We start from the raw sequence: 20,921 nt of genomic DNA on the forward strand, positions 1-20,921 counted from the left end.
GATGACCGCTGGCAAAACCTCTTCCTCTTTTGGACACTCCGTATCATCCCCCCCACATGTAGCATGTGTAGGGTTTCCATCTCTACCTTCAACACGCTTGCATTCGGCAGCTCCGGAAGTACCCTTCTCCACGTGTCGGCCTCTCCAGATCATTGCTCATCATGCCATTGGAATCCCAATCCAGAACATGTCCTCACCGAAGGTTTACTCTTTAGGGGGAACGTAGCAAACGGGACAGATTCGTCTAACCATTTCTACCCTGCTGGACTTCAGGAAAGTACGCGGGTGTGACGAACTAGGAGTGCAGAGAGAGAGAGAGAGCACAGAGGCAAAATCATACGGAACCCGGCGCGCGGGCATCTGTTGGGGGACTCTGGGTACAGGCAGTAGGGGAACAAGTCCGCAGGACAAACAGTAGGCACAGCAAGGGAGAGTGTTCCTCAGGAAGGCAATGTGGGACAGCAAACAAGGGAGCTAGTCCACAGGACGGCACACAGGACGGCAATATGGGACCGCAAACAAGGGAGGTAGTCCACAGGGCAGCAATTGGATCCAGCAGGCACTTGGCCCAGAGCCCAAGACCACAGTCCAGGCAGATTGAGGGACAAGCAGCAATAGATACAGCACGGGTTCAGGGACTCGCCCATCAACAGCAGCCGCAGCTGAGGAAGTCCAGGCAGCCCACTGTTGATTTCAACAAAATGACACAAACGCACAAAAATAATATTTCTGCCCTTCGCTAGAGTGGGTTAGAGAGATGTACTCAACGTGTTTGACTTTGCCTTTTGTTTGTCTCCCTACAACCCCCCGTATGTGCCCTTTAGACGTCACAGGGAATTCTAAATTATTTTGGCAGATGCACGGTTGTGTTCAAAATAATAGCAGTCAGACATCACTAACCTGATCAATCACGGTTTTTGGTAGAAATGATATTTCTGCCTGGCAAATAATTTACTAGCAGGTGTAGTAGAGTAATAGAAATCCAACAGACCCAACAGTCATGACATGCATGCTGCTGATTCTGTGTAGTTGAATCACTAATTGAAAGGGGCATGTTCAAAATAATAGCAGTGTGGAGTTCTGTTAGTGAGGTCATTCATTCTTTGAAAAACAGGTGGCAGTTATTGCCCTTATTGAAGGAAGGAAGGCAGGCAGCAAATGTTGTACATGCTGGTTACAGCGCATTTCTCTCTGAAATTCGGAGGAAAATGGGTCGTTCCAGACATTGTTCAGAAGAACAGCGCGTACCTTTGATTAAAATGTTGATTGGAGAGGGGAAAACATATAAAGAAGTGCAGAAAATGATAGGCTGCTCAGCTAAAATGATCGCAAGTGCTTTAAAATGGCAACCAAAACCTGAAAGACGTGGAAGAAAGCGAAAAACTACCATTCGAATGGATAGAAGAATAGCCAAAATGGCAAGGACTCAGCCAACAATCAGCTCCAGGAAGATCAAAGAAGGTCTAAAGCTACCTGTGAGTACTGTTACAATTAGAAGACGCCCGTGTGAAGCCAAGCTATCTGCAAGAAGCCCACCGCAAAGTCCCACTGTTGCAAAAAAGACCTGTGCCGGAGAGGTTACAATTTGCCAGAGAGCACACTGACTGGCCTAAAGAGAAATGGCGCAACATTTTGTGGACTGATGAAAGTAAGGTTGTTCTTTTTGGGTCCAGTGGCCGGAGACAGTTTGTCAGACGACCCCCAAACACTGAACTCAAGCCACAGTACACTGTGAAGACAGTGAAGCATGGTTGCGCAAGCATCGTGATATGGGGATGTTTCTCATAGTACGGTGTTGGGCCCGTTTATCGCATACCAGGGATCATGGATCCGTTTGAATACATCGGAATACTTGAAGAGGTCATGCTGCCTTATGCTGAAGAGGAAATGCCCTTGAAATGGGCCTTCCAACAAGACAACGACCCCAAACACACCAGTAAACGGGCAACATCTTGGTTCCAGACCAACAAGATTGACGTTATGGAGTGGCCAGCCCAATCCCCGGATCTCAATCCGATAGAAAACTTGCGGGGTGACATCAAAAATGCAGTTTCTGAGGCAAAACCAAGAAATAGAGGAGAACTGTGGAATGTAGTCCGATCATCCTGGGCTGGCATACCTGTTCGCAGGTGGCAGAAGTTGGTTGACTCCATGCAACACAGATGTACAGCAGTTCTCAGAAACAGCGCTTATACAAGTAAATATTCATTAAGTGATTCAAAGGAAAGCAAAATCTTCAAACATTTTTCAGTTTATATAGTGAATGTTTGAGTTTGTAAAGAAGAATACAAACACTGCTATTTTTTTGAACAGTCTAATATTCCCTTTTCTTCAATTTTGTTTTAGAGGAACAACACAAATTTGATCTATTTTTCTTCATGTTTTGATTTGGAATAGAATGTGTAGTGTTCCCAATGCATTTGTGTGCATGGAAATAAAAGCTATTACAGTTGTGTCCAAAATTATTCAACCCCCACTGAAATTGAGTGTTTTGGCCAGTTTGACATTGCTTTTGATCATTCAGTCATCTTGCTTACATTTACATTAAAGAGGCACTTGTAGGTCAGACAAATATAACATAACAGTTATAATGAAATAACCACAAATGTCTTTTCTGTGCTCACAGCATTATCAGTTTTATTCAACCCCCAAGTGACATTCAATCTTAGTACTTAGTACAGCATCCTTTTACAGTTATAACAGCTTTTAAACGTGAAGCATAGCTTGACACAAGTGTCTTGCAGCGATCTACGGGTATCTTCGCCCATTCTTCATGGGCAAAGGCCTCCAGTTCAGTCACATTCTTAGGCTTGCGCACTGCAACTGCTTTCTTTAAGTCCCACCAGAGGTTCTCAATCGGATTTAAGTCTGGTGACTGCGATGGCCACTCCAAAATGTTCCAGCCTTTCCTCTGCAACCATGCTCTAGTGGACTTGGAGGTATGCTTGGGATCATTGTCCTGTTGAAAGGTCCAACGTCTCCCAAGCCTCAGGTGTGTGACGGACTGCATCACGTTTCCATCCAATATCTCCTGGTACTGAAGAGAATTCATGGTACCTTGCACACGCTGAAGCTTCCCTGTACCTGCAGAAGCAAAACAGCCCCAAAGCATGATTGACCCTCCACCATGCTTCACAGTAGGCAAGGTGTTCTTTTCATCATAGGCCTTGTTCTTCCTCCTCCAAACATAGCGTTGATCCATGGGCCCAAACAGTTCTAATTTTGTTTCATCAGTCCACAGAACACTATCCCACAACTTTTGTGGTTTGTCCACATGGCTTTTGGCATACTGCAGTCGACTCTTCTTATTCTTTGGAGACAGCAAGGGGGTACGCCTGGGAGTTCTGGCACGGAGGCCTTCATTACGCAGTGTGCGTCTTATTGTCTGGGCTGAAACTTCTGTACCCACATCTGACAAATCTTTTCTCAGTTCCTCAGCAGTCACACGGGGACTTCTCTCCACTCTACGCTTCAGGTAGCGCACAGCAGTCGAAGTCAGCATCTTCTTTCTGCCACGACCAGGTAGCGTTTCAACAGTGCCCTTTGCCTTGAATTTGCGAATGATGCTTCCTAAGGTGTCTCTTGGTATGTTTAACATCTTTGCAATCTTCTTATAGCCATTGCCCTTCCTGTGAAGAGAAATCACCTCTTCTCTTGTCTTCCTGGACCATTCTCTTGCCTTCACCATGTTTGTAACCACACCAGTAAATGTCTAGAAGGAGCTGAGTATCACAGTCATTTTAAAGCTGCCTAATTGGTGCTTATTATGCTTGATTGCTGCTCGGTGACATCCACAGGTGTTTTCAATACCTGATGGAAAGCACCTGTATGAACCTCTGTTCTTCAGAGTGGTAGTCTTTAAGGGGTTGAATAATTGTGGCAATGAAGAAACCACATAAGAACCATTTACTACTGTATTACATAAACAATTGATGTCATTTTAGTTGCATTTGGGTAGTTACAACGTCCTTGTAGGATTTGATTCTGAATACAATTCCAAATGTACACTATAGTCCCTAAACCCCTTTACAGCATTGGGGGTTGAATAATTTTGGACACAACTGTAGAAGGATTTTGAGCTTTGTTCACTTTTTTCAACACACTGCTATTATTTTGACCACAACTGTAACTGTTTGCATTGATGAAATGATTTAGCTGCACTCTTAGTTGTTTGCCTTGAGTTCCTATTACATATTTGAAGCGTTCAACCATTGGATGGTGACATCCCGACTCATGAGTAAGGCCAGTGAGTGATTTAGAGCAGACAGGCTTGCTGTGAACAGTGTCGCCTCGGTGCCCTTTGATATGCAATAGGCAAGGGGCTTTGTTTAGTGGAAGGAAGGCGGCGTGGTGGCAGGGTGCTTAAGGGCCGTCCCTCTATGCAAATATATGTGCTGCTGCCGTGTACGCTGGGATTGTTTTTTACTCCTTTGCGAAGAATTGAGACATTTGAGAGACGTCTTTTCTGTTAGGGGTGGATTCATGACTCTTGAACCGTTTTGCGGAGACATAGCTGGCTTGTGGTCTAGCGCTGACCAAGGCTAGCTTGTCGCACGTCCGGGAAGCTTCCATGACTTGTCAGAGGTGTGCCCCGACCGGGGAGCGCTAGCTGGTCAATTCCAACTCATACTTACCTGGCAGGGGAGATACCATGATCACGAAGGTGGTTCTCCCAGGGCGAGGCTCATCCATTGCACTCCGGGTGTGCTGACCCCTGCGATTTCCCCAAATGCGGGAAACTCGACTGCATAATTTGTGGTAGTGGGGGACTGCGTTCGCGCTTTCCCCTGATCATTCCTAGTCAAAGACAGAATTCAAATATAAATTCAATATAAACATGTTTTGACGAGCAGCCTTCTCTTTCTTTTTTCTTACTTTTTTTTACACCCGTACTTCACAGCCGCGTGTGTGCAACAGAGTTTCAACTCTTGCGTTCCTTATCAACAGCTTTGCCTGGGTACACCTATCCACTACAGGCTACTGCGCCGTTCCACTCCACAAGCAGCAATGTTTTTTTGGGGTTTTTTTTTTAAAGATGACCGCTGGCAAAACCTCTTCCTCTTTTGGACGCTCCGTATCATCCCCCCCACATGTAGCATGTGTAGGGTTTCCATCTCTACCTTCAACACGCTTGCATTCGGCAGCTCCGGAAGTACCCTTCTCCACGTGTCGGCCTCTCCAGATCATTGCTCATCATGCCATTGGAATCCCAATCCAGAACATGTCCTCACCGAAGGTTTACTCTTTAGGGGGAACGTAGCAAACGGGACAGATTCGTCTAACCATTTCTACCCTGCTGGACTTCAGGAAAGTACGCGGGTGTGACGAACTAGGAGTGCAGAGAGAGAGAGAGCACAGAGGCAAAATCATACGGAACCCGGCGCGCGGGCATCTGTTGGGGGACTCTGGGTACAGGCAGTAGGGGAACAAGTCCGCAGGACAAACAGTAGGCACAGCAAGGGAGAGTGTTCCTCAGGAAGGCAATGTGGGACAGCAAACAAGGGAGCTAGTCCACAGGGCAGCCGGGAGCCACAGCAAAGGAGAACGTTCCACAGGACGGCAATATGGGACCGCAAACAAGGGAGGTAGTCCACAGGGCAGCAATTGGATCCAGCAGGCACTTGGCCCAGAGCCCAAGACCACAGTCCAGGCAGATTGAGGGACAAGCAGCAATAGATACAGCACGGGTTCAGGGACTCGCCCATCAACAGCAGCCGCAGCTGAGGAAGTCCAGGCAGCCCACTGTTGATTTCAACAAAATGACACAAACGCACAAAAATAATATTTCTGCCCTTCGCTAGAGTGGGTTAGAGAGATGTACTCAACGTGTTTGACTTTGCCTTTTGTTTGTCTCCCTACAACCCCCCGTATGTGCCCTTTAGACGTCACAGGGAATTCTAAATTATTTTGGCAGATGCACGGTTGTGTTCAAAATAATAGCAGTCAGACATCGCTAACCTGATCAATCACGGTTTTTGGTAGAAATGATATTTCTGCCTGGCAAATAATTTACTAGCAGGTGTAGTAGAGTAATAGAAATCCAACAGACCCAACAGTCATGACATGCATGCTGCTGATTCTGTGTAGTTGAATCACTAATTGAAAGGGGCATGTTCAAAATAATAGCAGTGTGGAGTTCTGTTAGTGAGGTCATTCATTCTTTGAAAAACAGGTGGCAGTTATTGCCCTTATTGAAGGAAGGAAGGCAGGCAGCAAATGTTGTACATGCTGGTTACAGCGCATTTCTCTCTGAAATTCGGAGGAAAATGGGTCGTTCCAGACATTGTTCAGAAGAACAGCGCGTACCTTTGATTAAAATGTTGATTGGAGAGGGGAAAACATATAAAGAAGTGCAGAAAATGATAGGCTGCTCAGCTAAAATGATCGCAAGTGCTTTAAAATGGCAACCAAAACCTGAAAGACGTGGAAGAAAGCGAAAAACTACCATTCGAATGGATAGAAGAATAGCCAAAATGGCAAGGACTCAGCCAACAATCAGCTCCAGGAAGATCAAAGAAGGTCCAAAGCTACCTGTGAGTACTGTTACAATTAGAAGACGCCCGTGTGAAGCCAAGCTATCTGCAAGAAGCCCACCGCAAAGTCCCACTGTTGCAAAAAAGACCTGTGCCGGAGAGGTTACAATTTGCCAGAGAGCACACTGACTGGCCTAAAGAGAAATGGCGCAACATTTTGTGGACTGATGAAAGTAAGGTTGTTCTTTTTGGGTCCAGTGGCCGGAGACAGTTTGTCAGACGACCCCCAAACACTGAACTCAAGCCACAGTACACTGTGAAGACAGTGAAGCATGGTTGCGCAAGCATCGTGATATGGGGATGTTTCTCATAGTACGGTGTTGGGCCCGTTTATCGCATACCAGGGATCATGGATCCGTTTGAATACATCGGAATACTTGAAGAGGTCATGCTGCCTTATGCTGAAGAGGAAATGCCCTTGAAATGGGCCTTCCAACAAGACAACGACCCCAAACACACCAGTAAACGGGCAACATCTTGGTTCCAGACCAACAAGATTGACGTTATGGAGTGGCCAGCCCAATCCCCGGATCTCAATCCGATAGAAAACTTGCGGGGTGACATCAAAAATGCAGTTTCTGAGGCAAAACCAAGAAATAGAGGAGAACTGTGGAATGTAGTCCGATCATCCTGGGCTGGCATACCTGTTCGCAGGTGGCAGACGTTGGTTGACTCCATGCAACACAGATGTACAGCAGTTCTCAGAAACAGCGCTTATACAAGTAAATATTCATTAAGTGATTCAAAGGAAAGCAAAATCTTCAAACATTTTTCAGTTTATATAGTGAATGTTTGAGTTTGTAAAGAAGAATACAAACACTGCTATTTTTTTGAACAGTCTAATATTCCCTTTTCTTCAATTTTGTTTTAGAGGAACAACACAAATTTGATCTATTTTTCTTCATGTTTTGATTTGGAATAGAATGTGTAGTGTTCCCAATGCATTTGTGTGCATGGAAATAAAAGCTATTAGAAGGATTTTGAGCTTTGTTCACTTTTTTCAACACACTGCTATTATTTTGACCACAACTGTAACTGTTTGCATTGATGAAATGATTTAGCTGCACTCTTAGTTGTTTGCCTTGAGTTCCTATTACATATTTGAAGCGTTCAACCATTGGATGGTGACATCCCGACTCATGAGTAAGGCCAGTGAGTGATTTAGAGCAGACAGGCTTGCTGTGAACAGTGTCGCCTCGGTGCCCTTTGATATGCAATAGGCAAGGGGCTTTGTTTAGTGGAAGGAAGGCGGCGTGGTGGCAGGGTGCTTAAGGGCCGTCCCTCTATGCAAATATATGTGCTGCTGCCGTGTACGCTGGGATTGTTTTTTACTCCTTTGCGAAGAATTGAGACATTTGAGAGACGTCTTTTCTGTTAGGGGTGGATTCATGACTCTTGAACCGTTTTGCGGAGACATAGCTGGCTTGTGGTCTAGCGCTGACCAAGGCTAGCTTGTCGCACGTCCGGGAAGCTTCCATGACTTGTCAGAGGTGTGCCCCGACCGGGGAGCGCTAGCTGGTCAATTCCAACTCATACTTACCTGGCAGGGGAGATACCATGATCACGAAGGTGGTTCTCCCAGGGCGAGGCTCATCCATTGCACTCTGGGTGTGCTGACCCCTGCGATTTCCCCAAATGCGGGAAACTCGACTGCATAATTTGTGGTAGTGGGGGACTGCGTTCGCGCTTTCCCCTTATCATTCCTAGTCAAAGACAGAATTCAAATATAAATTCAATATAAACATGTTTTGACGAGCAGCCTTCTCTTTCTTTTTTTTTTTTTCTTACTTTTTTTTACACCCGTACTTCACAGCCGCGTGTGTGCAACAGAGTTTCAACTCTTGCGTTCCTTATCAACAGCTTTGCCTGGGTACACCTATCCACTACAGGCTACTGCGCCGTTCCACTCCACAAGCAGCAATGTTTTTTTGGGGTTTTTTTTTTAAAGATGACCGCTGGCAAAACCTCTTCCTCTTTTGGACACTCCGTATCATCCCCCCCACATGTAGCATGTGTAGGGTTTCCATCTCTACCTTCAACACGCTTGCATTCGGCAGCTCCGGAAGTACCCTTCTCCACGTGTCGGCCTCTCCAGATCATTGCTCATCATGCCATTGGAATCCCAATCCAGAACATGTCCTCACCGAAGGTTTACTCTTTAGGGGGAACGTAGCAAACGGGACAGATTCGTCTAACCATTTCTACCCTGCTGGACTTCAGGAAAGTACGCGGGTGTGACGAACTAGGAGTGCAGAGAGAGAGAGAGAGCACAGAGGCAAAATCATACGGAACCCGGCGCGCGGGCATCTGTTGGGGGACTCTGGGTACAGGCAGTAGGGGAACAAGTCCGCAGGACAAACAGTAGGCACAGCAAGGGAGAGTGTTCCTCAGGAAGGCAATGTGGGACAGCAAACAAGGGAGCTAGTCCACAGGACGGCACACAGGACGGCAATATGGGACCGCAAACAAGGGAGGTAGTCCACAGGGCAGCAATTGGATCCAGCAGGCACTTGGCCCAGAGCCCAAGACCACAGTCCAGGCAGATTGAGGGACAAGCAGCAATAGATACAGCACGGGTTCAGGGACTCGCCCATCAACAGCAGCCGCAGCTGAGGAAGTCCAGGCAGCCCACTGTTGATTTCAACAAAATGACACAAACGCACAAAAATAATATTTCTGCCCTTCGCTAGAGTGGGTTAGAGAGATGTACTCAACGTGTTTGACTTTGCCTTTTGTTTGTCTCCCTACAACCCCCCGTATGTGCCCTTTAGACGTCACAGGGAATTCTAAATTATTTTGGCAGATGCACGGTTGTGTTCAAAATAATAGCAGTCAGACATCACTAACCTGATCAATCACGGTTTTTGGTAGAAATGATATTTCTGCCTGGCAAATAATTTACTAGCAGGTGTAGTAGAGTAATAGAAATCCAACAGACCCAACAGTCATGACATGCATGCTGCTGATTCTGTGTAGTTGAATCACTAATTGAAAGGGGCATGTTCAAAATAATAGCAGTGTGGAGTTCTGTTAGTGAGGTCATTCATTCTTTGAAAAACAGGTGGCAGTTATTGCCCTTATTGAAGGAAGGAAGGCAGGCAGCAAATGTTGTACATGCTGGTTACAGCGCATTTCTCTCTGAAATTCGGAGGAAAATGGGTCGTTCCAGACATTGTTCAGAAGAACAGCGCGTACCTTTGATTAAAATGTTGATTGGAGAGGGGAAAACATATAAAGAAGTGCAGAAAATGATAGGCTGCTCAGCTAAAATGATCGCAAGTGCTTTAAAATGGCAACCAAAACCTGAAAGACGTGGAAGAAAGCGAAAAACTACCATTCGAATGGATAGAAGAATAGCCAAAATGGCAAGGACTCAGCCAACAATCAGCTCCAGGAAGATCAAAGAAGGTCTAAAGCTACCTGTGAGTACTGTTACAATTAGAAGACGCCCGTGTGAAGCCAAGCTATCTGCAAGAAGCCCACCGCAAAGTCCCACTGTTGCAAAAAAGACCTGTGCCGGAGAGGTTACAATTTGCCAGAGAGCACACTGACTGGCCTAAAGAGAAATGGCGCAACATTTTGTGGACTGATGAAAGTAAGGTTGTTCTTTTTGGGTCCAGTGGCCGGAGACAGTTTGTCAGACGACCCCCAAACACTGAACTCAAGCCACAGTACACTGTGAAGACAGTGAAGCATGGTTGCGCAAGCATCGTGATATGGGGATGTTTCTCATAGTACGGTGTTGGGCCCGTTTATCGCATACCAGGGATCATGGATCCGTTTGAATACATCGGAATACTTGAAGAGGTCATGCTGCCTTATGCTGAAGAGGAAATGCCCTTGAAATGGGCCTTCCAACAAGACAACGACCCCAAACACACCAGTAAACGGGCAACATCTTGGTTCCAGACCAACAAGATTGACGTTATGGAGTGGCCAGCCCAATCCCCGGATCTCAATCCGATAGAAAACTTGCGGGGTGACATCAAAAATGCAGTTTCTGAGGCAAAACCAAGAAATAGAGGAGAACTGTGGAATGTAGTCCGATCATCCTGGGCTGGCATACCTGTTCGCAGGTGGCAGAAGTTGGTTGACTCCATGCAACACAGATGTACAGCAGTTCTCAGAAACAGCGCTTATACAAGTAAATATTCATTAAGTGATTCAAAGGAAAGCAAAATCTTCAAACATTTTTCAGTTTATATAGTGAATGTTTGAGTTTGTAAAGAAGAATACAAACACTGCTATTTTTTTGAACAGTCTAATATTCCCTTTTCTTCAATTTTGTTTTAGAGGAACAACACAAATTTGATCTATTTTTCTTCATGTTTTGATTTGGAATAGAATGTGTAGTGTTCCCAATGCATTTGTGTGCATGGAAATAAAAGCTATTAGAAGGATTTTGAGCTTTGTTCACTTTTTTCAACACACTGCTATTATTTTGACCACAACTGTAACTGTTTGCATTGATGAAATGATTTAGCTGCACTCTTAGTTGTTTGCCTTGAGTTCCTATTACATATTTGAAGCGTTCAACCATTGGATGGTGACATCCCGACTCATGAGTAAGGCCAGTGAGTGATTTAGAGCAGACAGGCTTGCTGTGAACAGTGTCGCCTCGGTGCCCTTTGATATGCAATAGGCAAGGGGCTTTGTTTAGTGGAAGGAAGGCGGCGTGGTGGCAGGGTGCTTAAGGGCCGTCCCTCTATGCAAATATATGTGCTGCTGCCGTGTACGCTGGGATTGTTTTTTACTCCTTTGCGAAGAATTGAGACATTTGAGAGACGTCTTTTCTGTTAGGGGTGGATTCATGACTCTTGAACCGTTTTGCGGAGACATAGCTGGCTTGTGGTCTAGCGCTGACCAAGGCTAGCTTGTCGCACGTCCGGGAAGCTTCCATGACTTGTCAGAGGTGTGCCCCGACCGGGGAGCGCTAGCTGGTCAATTCCAACTCATACTTACCTGGCAGGGGAGATACCATGATCACGAAGGTGGTTCTCCCAGGGCGAGGCTCATCCATTGCACTCCGGGTGTGCTGACCCCTGCGATTTCCCCAAATGCGGGAAACTCGACTGCATAATTTGTGGTAGTGGGGGACTGCGTTCGCGCTTTCCCCTGATCATTCCTAGTCAAAGACAGAATTCAAATATAAATTCAATATAAACATGTTTTGACGAGCAGCCTTCTCTTTCTTTTTTCTTACTTTTTTTTACACCCGTACTTCACAGCCGCGTGTGTGCAACAGAGTTTCAACTCTTGCGTTCCTTATCAACAGCTTTGCCTGGGTACACCTATCCACTACAGGCTACTGCGCCGTTCCACTCCACAAGCAGCAATGTTTTTTTGGGGTTTTTTTTTTAAAGATGACCGCTGGCAAAACCTCTTCCTCTTTTGGACGCTCCGTATCATCCCCCCCACATGTAGCATGTGTAGGGTTTCCATCTCTACCTTCAACACGCTTGCATTCGGCAGCTCCGGAAGTACCCTTCTCCACGTGTCGGCCTCTCCAGATCATTGCTCATCATGCCATTGGAATCCCAATCCAGAACATGTCCTCACCGAAGGTTTACTCTTTAGGGGGAACGTAGCAAACGGGACAGATTCGTCTAACCATTTCTACCCTGCTGGACTTCAGGAAAGTACGCGGGTGTGACGAACTAGGAGTGCAGAGAGAGAGAGAGCACAGAGGCAAAATCATACGGAACCCGGCGCGCGGGCATCTGTTGGGGGACTCTGGGTACAGGCAGTAGGGGAACAAGTCCGCAGGACAAACAGTAGGCACAGCAAGGGAGAGTGTTCCTCAGGAAGGCAATGTGGGACAGCAAACAAGGGAGCTAGTCCACAGGGCAGCCGGGAGCCACAGCAAAGGAGAACGTTCCACAGGACGGCAATATGGGACCGCAAACAAGGGAGGTAGTCCACAGGGCAGCAATTGGATCCAGCAGGCACTTGGCCCAGAGCCCAAGACCACAGTCCAGGCAGATTGAGGGACAAGCAGCAATAGATACAGCACGGGTTCAGGGACTCGCCCATCAACAGCAGCCGCAGCTGAGGAAGTCCAGGCAGCCCACTGTTGATTTCAACAAAATGACACAAACGCACAAAAATAATATTTCTGCCCTTCGCTAGAGTGGGTTAGAGAGATGTACTCAACGTGTTTGACTTTGCCTTTTGTTTGTCTCCCTACAACCCCCCGTATGTGCCCTTTAGACGTCACAGGGAATTCTAAATTATTTTGGCAGATGCACGGTTGTGTTCAAAATAATAGCAGTCAGACATCACTAACCTGATCAATCACGGTTTTTGGTAGAAATGATATTTCTGCCTGGCAAATAATTTACTAGCAGGTGTAGTAGAGTAATAGAAATCCAACAGACCCAACAGTCATGACATGCATGCTGCTGATTCTGTGTAGTTGAATCACTAATTGAAAGGGGCATGTTCAAAATAATAGCAGTGTGGAGTTCTGTTAGTGAGGTCATTCATTCTTTGAAAAACAGGTGGCAGTTATTGCCCTTATTGAAGGAAGGAAGGCAGGCAGCAAATGTTGTACATGCTGGTTACAGCGCATTTCTCTCTGAAATTCGGAGGAAAATGGGTCGTTCCAGACATTGTTCAGAAGAACAGCGCGTACCTTTGATTAAAATGTTGATTGGAGAGGGGAAAACATATAAAGAAGTGCAGAAAATGATAGGCTGCTCAGCTAAAATGATCGCAAGTGCTTTAAAATGGCAACCAAAACCTGAAAGACGTGGAAGAAAGCGAAAAACTACCATTCGAATGGATAGAAGAATAGCCAAAATGGCAAGGACTCAGCCAACAATCAGCTCCAGGAAGATCAAAGAAGGTCTAAAGCTACCTGTGAGTACTGTTACAATTAGAAGACGCCCGTGTGAAGCCAAGCTATCTGCAAGAAGCCCACCGCAAAGTCCCACTGTTGCAAAAAAGACCTGTGCCGGAGAGGTTACAATTTGCCAGAGAGCACACTGACTGGCCTAAAGAGAAATGGCGCAACATTTTGTGGACTGATGAAAGTAAGGTTGTTCTTTTTGGGTCCAGTGGCCGGAGACAGTTTGTCAGACGACCCCCAAACACTGAACTCAAGCCACAGTACACTGTGAAGACAGTGAAGCATGGTTGCGCAAGCATCGTGATATGGGGATGTTTCTCATAGTACGGTGTTGGGCCCGTTTATCGCATACCAGGGATCATGGATCCGTTTGAATACATCGGAATACTTGAAGAGGTCATGCTGCCTTATGCTGAAGAGGAAATGCCCTTGAAATGGGCCTTCCAACAAGACAACGACCCCAAACACACCAGTAAACGGGCAACATCTTGGTTCCAGACCAACAAGATTGACGTTATGGAGTGGCCAGCCCAATCCCCGGATCTCAATCCGATAGAAAACTTGCGGGGTGACATCAAAAATGCAGTTTCTGAGGCAAAACCAAGAAATAGAGGAGAACTGTGGAATGTAGTCCGATCATCCTGGGCTGGCATACCTGTTCGCAGGTGGCAGAAGTTGGTTGACTCCATGCAACACAGATGTACAGCAGTTCTCAGAAACAGCGCTTATACAAGTAAATATTCATTAAGTGATTCAAAGGAAAGCAAAATCTTCAAACATTTTTCAGTTTATATAGTGAATGTTTGAGTTTGTAAAGAAGAATACAAACACTGCTATTTTTTTGAACAGTCTAATATTCCCTTTTCTTCAATTTTGTTTTAGAGGAACAACACAAATTTGATCTATTTTTCTTCATGTTTTGATTTGGAATAGAATGTGTAGTGTTCCCAATGCATTTGTGTGCATGGAAATAAAAGCTATTAGAAGGATTTTGAGCTTTGTTCACTTTTTTCAACACACTGCTATTATTTTGACCACAACTGTAACTGTTTGCATTGATGAAATGATTTAGCTGCACTCTTAGTTGTTTGCCTTGAGTTCCTATTACATATTTGAAGCGTTCAACCATTGGATGGTGACATCCCGACTCATGAGTAAGGCCAGTGAGTGATTTAGAGCAGACAGGCTTGCTGTGAACAGTGTCGCCTCGGTGCCCTTTGATATGCAATAGGCAAGGGGCTTTGTTTAGTGGAAGGAAGGCGGCGTGGTGGCAGGGTGCTTAAGGGCCGTCCCTCTATGCAAATATATGTGCTGCTGCCGTGTACGCTGGGATTGTTTTTTACTCCTTTGCGAAGAATTGAGACATTTGAGAGACGTCTTTTCTGTTAGGGGTGGATTCATGACTCTTGAACCGTTTTGCGGAGACATAGCTGGCTTGTGGTCTAGCGCTGACCAAGGCTAGCTTGTCGCACGTCCGGGAAGCTTCCATGACTTGTCAGAGGTGTGCCCCGACCGGGGAGCGCTAGCTGGTCAATTCCAACTCATACTTACCTGGCAGGGGAGATACCATGATCACGAAGGTGGTTCTCCCAGGGCGAGGCTCATCCATTGCACTCCGGGTGTGCTGACCCCTGCGATTTCCCCAAATGCGGGAAACTCGACTGCATAATTTGTGGTAGTGGGGGACTGCGTTCGCGCTTTCCCCTGATCATTCCTAGTCAAAGACAGAATTCAAATATAAATTCAATATAAACAGGTTTTGACGAGCAGCCTTCTCTTTCTTTTTTCTTACTTTTTTTTACACCCGTACTTCACAGCCGCGTGTGTGCAACAGAGTTTCAACTCTTGCGTTCCTTATCAACAGCTTTGCCTGGGTACACCTATCCACTACAGGCTACTGCGCCGTTCCACTCCACAAGCAGCAATGTTTTTTTGGGGTTTTTTTTTTTAAAGATGACCGCTGGCAAAACCTCTTCCTCTTTTGGACGCTCCGTATCATCCCCCCCACATGTAGCATGTGTAGGGTTTCCATCTCTACCTTCAACACGCTTGCATTCGGCAGCTCCGGAAGTACCCTTCTCCACGTGTCGGCCTCTCCAGATCATTGCTCATCATGCCATTGGAATCCCAATCCAGAACATGTCCTCACCGAAGGTTTACTCTTTAGGGGGAACGTAGCAAACGGGACAGATTCGTCTAACCATTTCTACCCTGCTGGACTTCAGGAAAGTACGCGGGTGTGACGAACTAGGAGTGCAGAGAGAGAGAGAGCACAGAGGCAAAATCATACGGAACCCGGCGCGCGGGCATCTGTTGGGGGACTCTGGGTACAGGCAGTAGGGGAACAAGTCCGCAGGACAAACAGTAGGCACAGCAAGGGAGAGTGTTCCTCAGGAAGGCAATGTGGGACAGCAAACAAGGGAGCTAGTCCACAGGGCAGCCGGGAGCCACAGCAAAGGAGAACGTTCCACAGGACGGCAATATGGGACCGCAAACAAGGGAGGTAGTCCACAGGGCAGCAATTGGATCCAGCAGGCACTTGGCCCAGAGCCCAAGACCACAGTCCAGGCAGATTGAGGGACAAGCAGCAATAGATACAGCACGGGTTCAGGGACTCGCCCATCAACAGCAGCCGCAGCTGAGGAAGTCCAGGCAGCCCACTGTTGATTTCAACAAAATGACACAAACGCACAAAAATAATATTTCTGCCCTTCGCTAGAGTGGGTTAGAGAGATGTACTCAACGTGTTTGACTTTGCCTTTTGTTTGTCTCCCTACAACCCCCCGTATGTGCCCTTTAGACGTCACAGGGAATTCTAAATTATTTTGGCAGATGCACGGTTGTGTTCAAAATAATAGCAGTCAGACATCGCTAACCTGATCAATCACGGTTTTTGGTAGAAATGATATTTCTGCCTGGCAAATAATTTACTAGCAGGTGTAGTAGAGTAATAGAAATCCAACAGACCCAACAGTCATGACATGCATGCTGCTGATTCTGTGTAGTTGAATCACTAATTGAAAGGGGCATGTTCAAAATAATAGCAGTGTGGAGTTCTGTTAGTGAGGTCATTCATTCTTTGAAAAACAGGTGGCAGTTATTGCCCTTATTGAAGGAAGGAAGGCAGGCAGCAAATGTTGTACATGCTGGTTACAGCGCATTTCTCTCTGAAATTCGGAGGAAAATGGGTCGTTCCAGACATTGTTCAGAAGAACAGCGCGTACCTTTGATTAAAATGTTGATTGGAGAGGGGAAAACATATAAAGAAGTGCAGAAAATGATAGGCTGCTCAGCTAAAATGATCGCAAGTCCTTTAAAATGGCAACCAAAACCTGAAAGACGTGGAAGAAAGCGAAAAACTACCATTCGAATGGATAGAAGAATAGCCAAAATGGCAAGGACTCAGCCAACAATCAGCTCCAGGAAGATCAAAGAAGGTCTAAAGCTACCTGTGAGTACTGTTACAATTAGAAGACGCCCGTGTGAAGCCAAGCTATCTGCAAGAAGCCCACCGCAAAGTCCCACTGTTGCAAAAAAGACCTGTGCCGGAGAGGTTACAATTTGCCAGAGAGCACACTGACTGGCCTAAAGAGAAATGGCGCAACATTTTGTGGACTGATGAAAGTAAGGTTGTTCTTTTTGGGTCCAGTGGCCGGAGACAGTTTGTCAGACGACCCCCAAACACTGAACTCAAGCCACAGTACACTGTGAAGACAGTGAAGCATGGTTGCGCAAGCATCGTGATATGGGGATGTTTCTCATAGTACGGTGTTGGGCCCGTTTATCGCATACCAGGGATCATGGATCCGTTTGAATACATCGGAATACTTGAAGAGGTCATGCTGCCTTATGCTGAAGAGGAAATGCCCTTGAAATGGGCCTTCCAACAAGACAACGACCCCAAACACACCAGTAAACGGGCAACATCTTGGTTCCAGACCAACAAGATTGACGTTATGGAGTGGCCAGCCCAATCCCCGGATCTCAATCCGATAGAAAACTTGCGGGGTGACATCAAAAATGCAGTTTCTGAGGCAAAACCAAGAAATAGAGGAGAACTGTGGAATGTAGTCCGATCATCCTGGGCTGGCATACCTGTTCGCAGGTGGCAGACGTTGGTTGACTCCATGCAACACAGATGTACAGCAGTTCTCAGAAACAGCGCTTATACAAGTAAATATTCATTAAGTGATTCAAAGGAAAGCAAAATCTTCAAACATTTTTCAGTTTATATAGTGAATGTTTGAGTTTGTAAAGAAGAATACAAACACTGCTATTTTTTTGAACAGTCTAATATTCCCTTTTCTTCAATTTTGTTTTAGAGGAACAACACAAATTTGATCTATTTTTCTTCATGTTTTGATTTGGAATAGAATGTGTAGTGTTCCCAATGCATTTGTGTGCATGGAAATAAAAGCTATTAGAAGGATTTTGAGCTTTGTTCACTTTTTTCAACACACTGCTATTATTTTGACCACAACTGTAACTGTTTGCATTGATGAAATGATTTAGCTGCACTCTTAGTTGTTTGCCTTGAGTTCCTATTACATATTTGAAGCGTTCAACCATTGGATGGTGACATCCCGACTCATGAGTAAGGCCAGTGAGTGATTTAGAGCAGACAGGCTTGCTGTGAACAGTGTCGCCTCGGTGCCCTTTGATATGCAATAGGCAAGGGGCTTTGTTTAGTGGAAGGAAGGCGGCGTGGTGGCAGGGTGCTTAAGGGCCGTCCCTCTATGCAAATATATGTGCTGCTGCCGTGTACGCTGGGATTGTTTTTTACTCCTTTGCGAAGAATTGAGACATTTGAGAGACGTCTTTTCTGTTAGGGGTGGATTCATGACTCTTGAACCGTTTTGCGGAGACATAGCTGGCTTGTGGTCTAGCGCTGACCAAGGCTAGCTTGTCGCACGTCCGGGAAGCTTCCATGACTTGTCAGAGGTGTGCCCCGACCGGGGAGCGCTAGCTGGTCAATTCCAACTCATACTTACCTGGCAGGGGAGATACCATGATCACGAAGGTGGTTCTCCCAGGGCGAGGCTCATCCATTGCACTCCGGGTGTGCTGACCCCTGCGATTTCCCCAAATGCGGGAAACTCGACTGCATAATTTGTGGTAGTGGGGGACTGCGTTCGCGCTTTCCCCTGATCATTCCTAGTCAAAGACAGAATTCAAATATAAATTCAATATAAACAGGTTTTGACGAGCAGCCTTCTCTTTCTTTTTTTTTTTTCTTACTTTTTTTTACACCCGTACTTCACAGCCGCGTGTGTGCAACAGAGTTTCAACTCTTGCGTTCCTTATCAACAGCTTTGCCTGGGTACACCTATCCACTACAGGCTACTGCGCCGTTCCACTCCACAAGCAGCAATGTTTTTTTGGGGTTTTTTTTTTAAAGATGACCGCTGGCAAAACCTCTTCCTCTTTTGGACACTCCGTATCATCCCCCCCACATGTAGCATGTGTAGGGTTTCCATCTCTACCTTCAACACGCTTGCATTCGGCAGCTCCGGAAGTACCCTTCTCCACGTGTCGGCCTCTCCAGATCATTGCTCATCATGCCATTGGAATCCCAATCCAGAACATGTCCTCACCGAAGGTTTACTCTTTAGGGGGAACGTAGCAAACGGGACAGATTCGTCTAACCATTTCTACCCTGCTGGACTTCAGGAAAGTACGCGGGTGTGACGAACTAGGAGTGCAGAGAGAGAGAGAGAGCACAGAGGCAAAATCATACGGAACCCGGCGCGCGGGCATCTGTTGGGGGACTCTGGGTACAGGCAGTAGGGGAACAAGTCCGCAGGACAAACAGTAGGCACAGCAAGGGAGAGTGTTCCTCAGGAAGGCAATGTGGGACAGCAAACAAGGGAGCTAGTCCACAGGACGGCACACAGGACGGCAATATGGGACCGCAAACAAGGGAGGTAGTCCACAGGGCAGCAATTGGATCCAGCAGGCACTTGGCCCAGAGCCCAAGACCACAGTCCAGGCAGATTGAGGGACAAGCAGCAATAGATACAGCACGGGTTCAGGGACTCGCCCATCAACAGCAGCCGCAGCTGAGGAAGTCCAGGCAGCCCACTGTTGATTTCAACAAAATGACACAAACGCACAAAAATAATATTTCTGCCCTTCGCTAGAGTGGGTTAGAGAGATGTACTCAACGTGTTTGACTTTGCCTTTTGTTTGTCTCCCTACAACCCCCCGTATGTGCCCTTTAGACGTCACAGGGAATTCTAAATTATTTTGGCAGATGCACGGTTGTGTTCAAAATAATAGCAGTCAGACATCACTAACCTGATCAATCACGGTTTTTGGTAGAAATGATATTTCTGCCTGGCAAATAATTTACTAGCAGGTGTAGTAGAGTAATAGAAATCCAACAGACCCAACAGTCATGACATGCATGCTGCTGATTCTGTGTAGTTGAATCACTAATTGAAAGGGGCATGTTCAAAATAATAGCAGTGTGGAGTTCTGTTAGTGAGGTCATTCATTCTTTGAAAAACAGGTGGCAGTTATTGCCCTTATTGAAGGAAGGAAGGCAGGCAGCAAATGTTGTACATGCTGGTTACAGCGCATTTCTCTCTGAAATTCGGAGGAAAATGGGTCGTTCCAGACATTGTTCAGAAGAACAGCGCGTACCTTTGATTAAAATGTTGATTGGAGAGGGGAAAACATATAAAGAAGTGCAGAAAATGATAGGCTGCTCAGCTAAAATGATCGCAAGTGCTTTAAAATGGCAACCAAAACCTGAAAGACGTGGAAGAAAGCGAAAAACTACCATTCGAATGGATAGAAGAATAGCCAAAATGGCAAGGACTCAGCCAACAATCAGCTCCAGGAAGATCAAAGAAGGTCTAAAGCTACCTGTGAGTACTGTTACAATTAGAAGACGCCCGTGTGAAGCCAAGCTATCTGCAAGAAGCCCACCGCAAAGTCCCACTGTTGCAAAAAAGACCTGTGCCGGAGAGGTTACAATTTGCCAGAGAGCACACTGACTGGCCTAAAGAGAAATGGCGCAACATTTTGTGGACTGATGAAAGTAAGGTTGTTCTTTTTGGGTCCAGTGGCCGGAGACAGTTTGTCAGACGACCCCCAAACACTGAACTCAAGCCACAGTACACTGTGAAGACAGTGAAGCATGGTTGCGCAAGCATCGTGATATGGGGATGTTTCTCATAGTACGGTGTTGGGCCCGTTTATCGCATACCAGGGATCATGGATCCGTTTGAATACATCGGAATACTTGAAGAGGTCATGCTGCCTTATGCTGAAGAGGAAATGCCCTTGAAATGGGCCTTCCAACAAGACAACGACCCCAAACACACCAGTAAACGGGCAACATCTTGGTTCCAGACCAACAAGATTGACGTTATGGAGTGGCCAGCCCAATCCCCGGATCTCAATCCGATAGAAAACTTGCGGGGTGACATCAAAAATGCAGTTTCTGAGGCAAAACCAAGAAATAGAGGAGAACTGTGGAATGTAGTCCGATCATCCTGGGCTGGCATACCTGTTCGCAGGTGGCAGAAGTT

At 46.2% G+C, this 20,921-nt stretch overlaps 1 protein-coding gene and 5 non-coding genes across 6 annotated transcripts in view; all 6 read left to right on the top strand.

Moving 5' to 3' along the window:
• The window catches only part of SLC38A9 (solute carrier family 38 member 9), a 191,350-nt gene that overhangs the window by 65,435 nt on the left and 104,994 nt on the right, over positions 1 to 20,921 (top strand). The gene's annotated exons all lie outside the window — the stretch shown is intronic.
• Positions 4,627 to 4,790, top strand: LOC149453662 (U1 spliceosomal RNA). Its single transcript, XR_016314487.1, has one exon. It is a non-coding gene; the product is annotated as a U1 spliceosomal RNA (small nuclear RNA).
• Positions 8,066 to 8,229, top strand: LOC149453663 (U1 spliceosomal RNA). Its single transcript, XR_016314426.1, has one exon. It is a non-coding gene; the product is annotated as a U1 spliceosomal RNA (small nuclear RNA).
• On the top strand, positions 11,488 to 11,651 carry LOC149453664 (U1 spliceosomal RNA). Its single transcript, XR_016314498.1, has one exon. It is a non-coding gene; the product is annotated as a U1 spliceosomal RNA (small nuclear RNA).
• Positions 14,927 to 15,090, top strand: LOC149453665 (U1 spliceosomal RNA). Its single transcript, XR_016314509.1, has one exon. It is a non-coding gene; the product is annotated as a U1 spliceosomal RNA (small nuclear RNA).
• Positions 18,367 to 18,530, top strand: LOC149453666 (U1 spliceosomal RNA). Its single transcript, XR_016314520.1, has one exon. It is a non-coding gene; the product is annotated as a U1 spliceosomal RNA (small nuclear RNA).

This window comes from Staurois parvus, unplaced genomic scaffold (assembly GCF_062004578.1).
Source record: "Staurois parvus isolate SC_StPar_1 unplaced genomic scaffold, SC_StPar_1.0 ptg000445l, whole genome shotgun sequence".
In the NCBI taxonomy this organism is placed as follows: Eukaryota; Metazoa; Chordata; class Amphibia; order Anura; family Ranidae; genus Staurois; species Staurois parvus.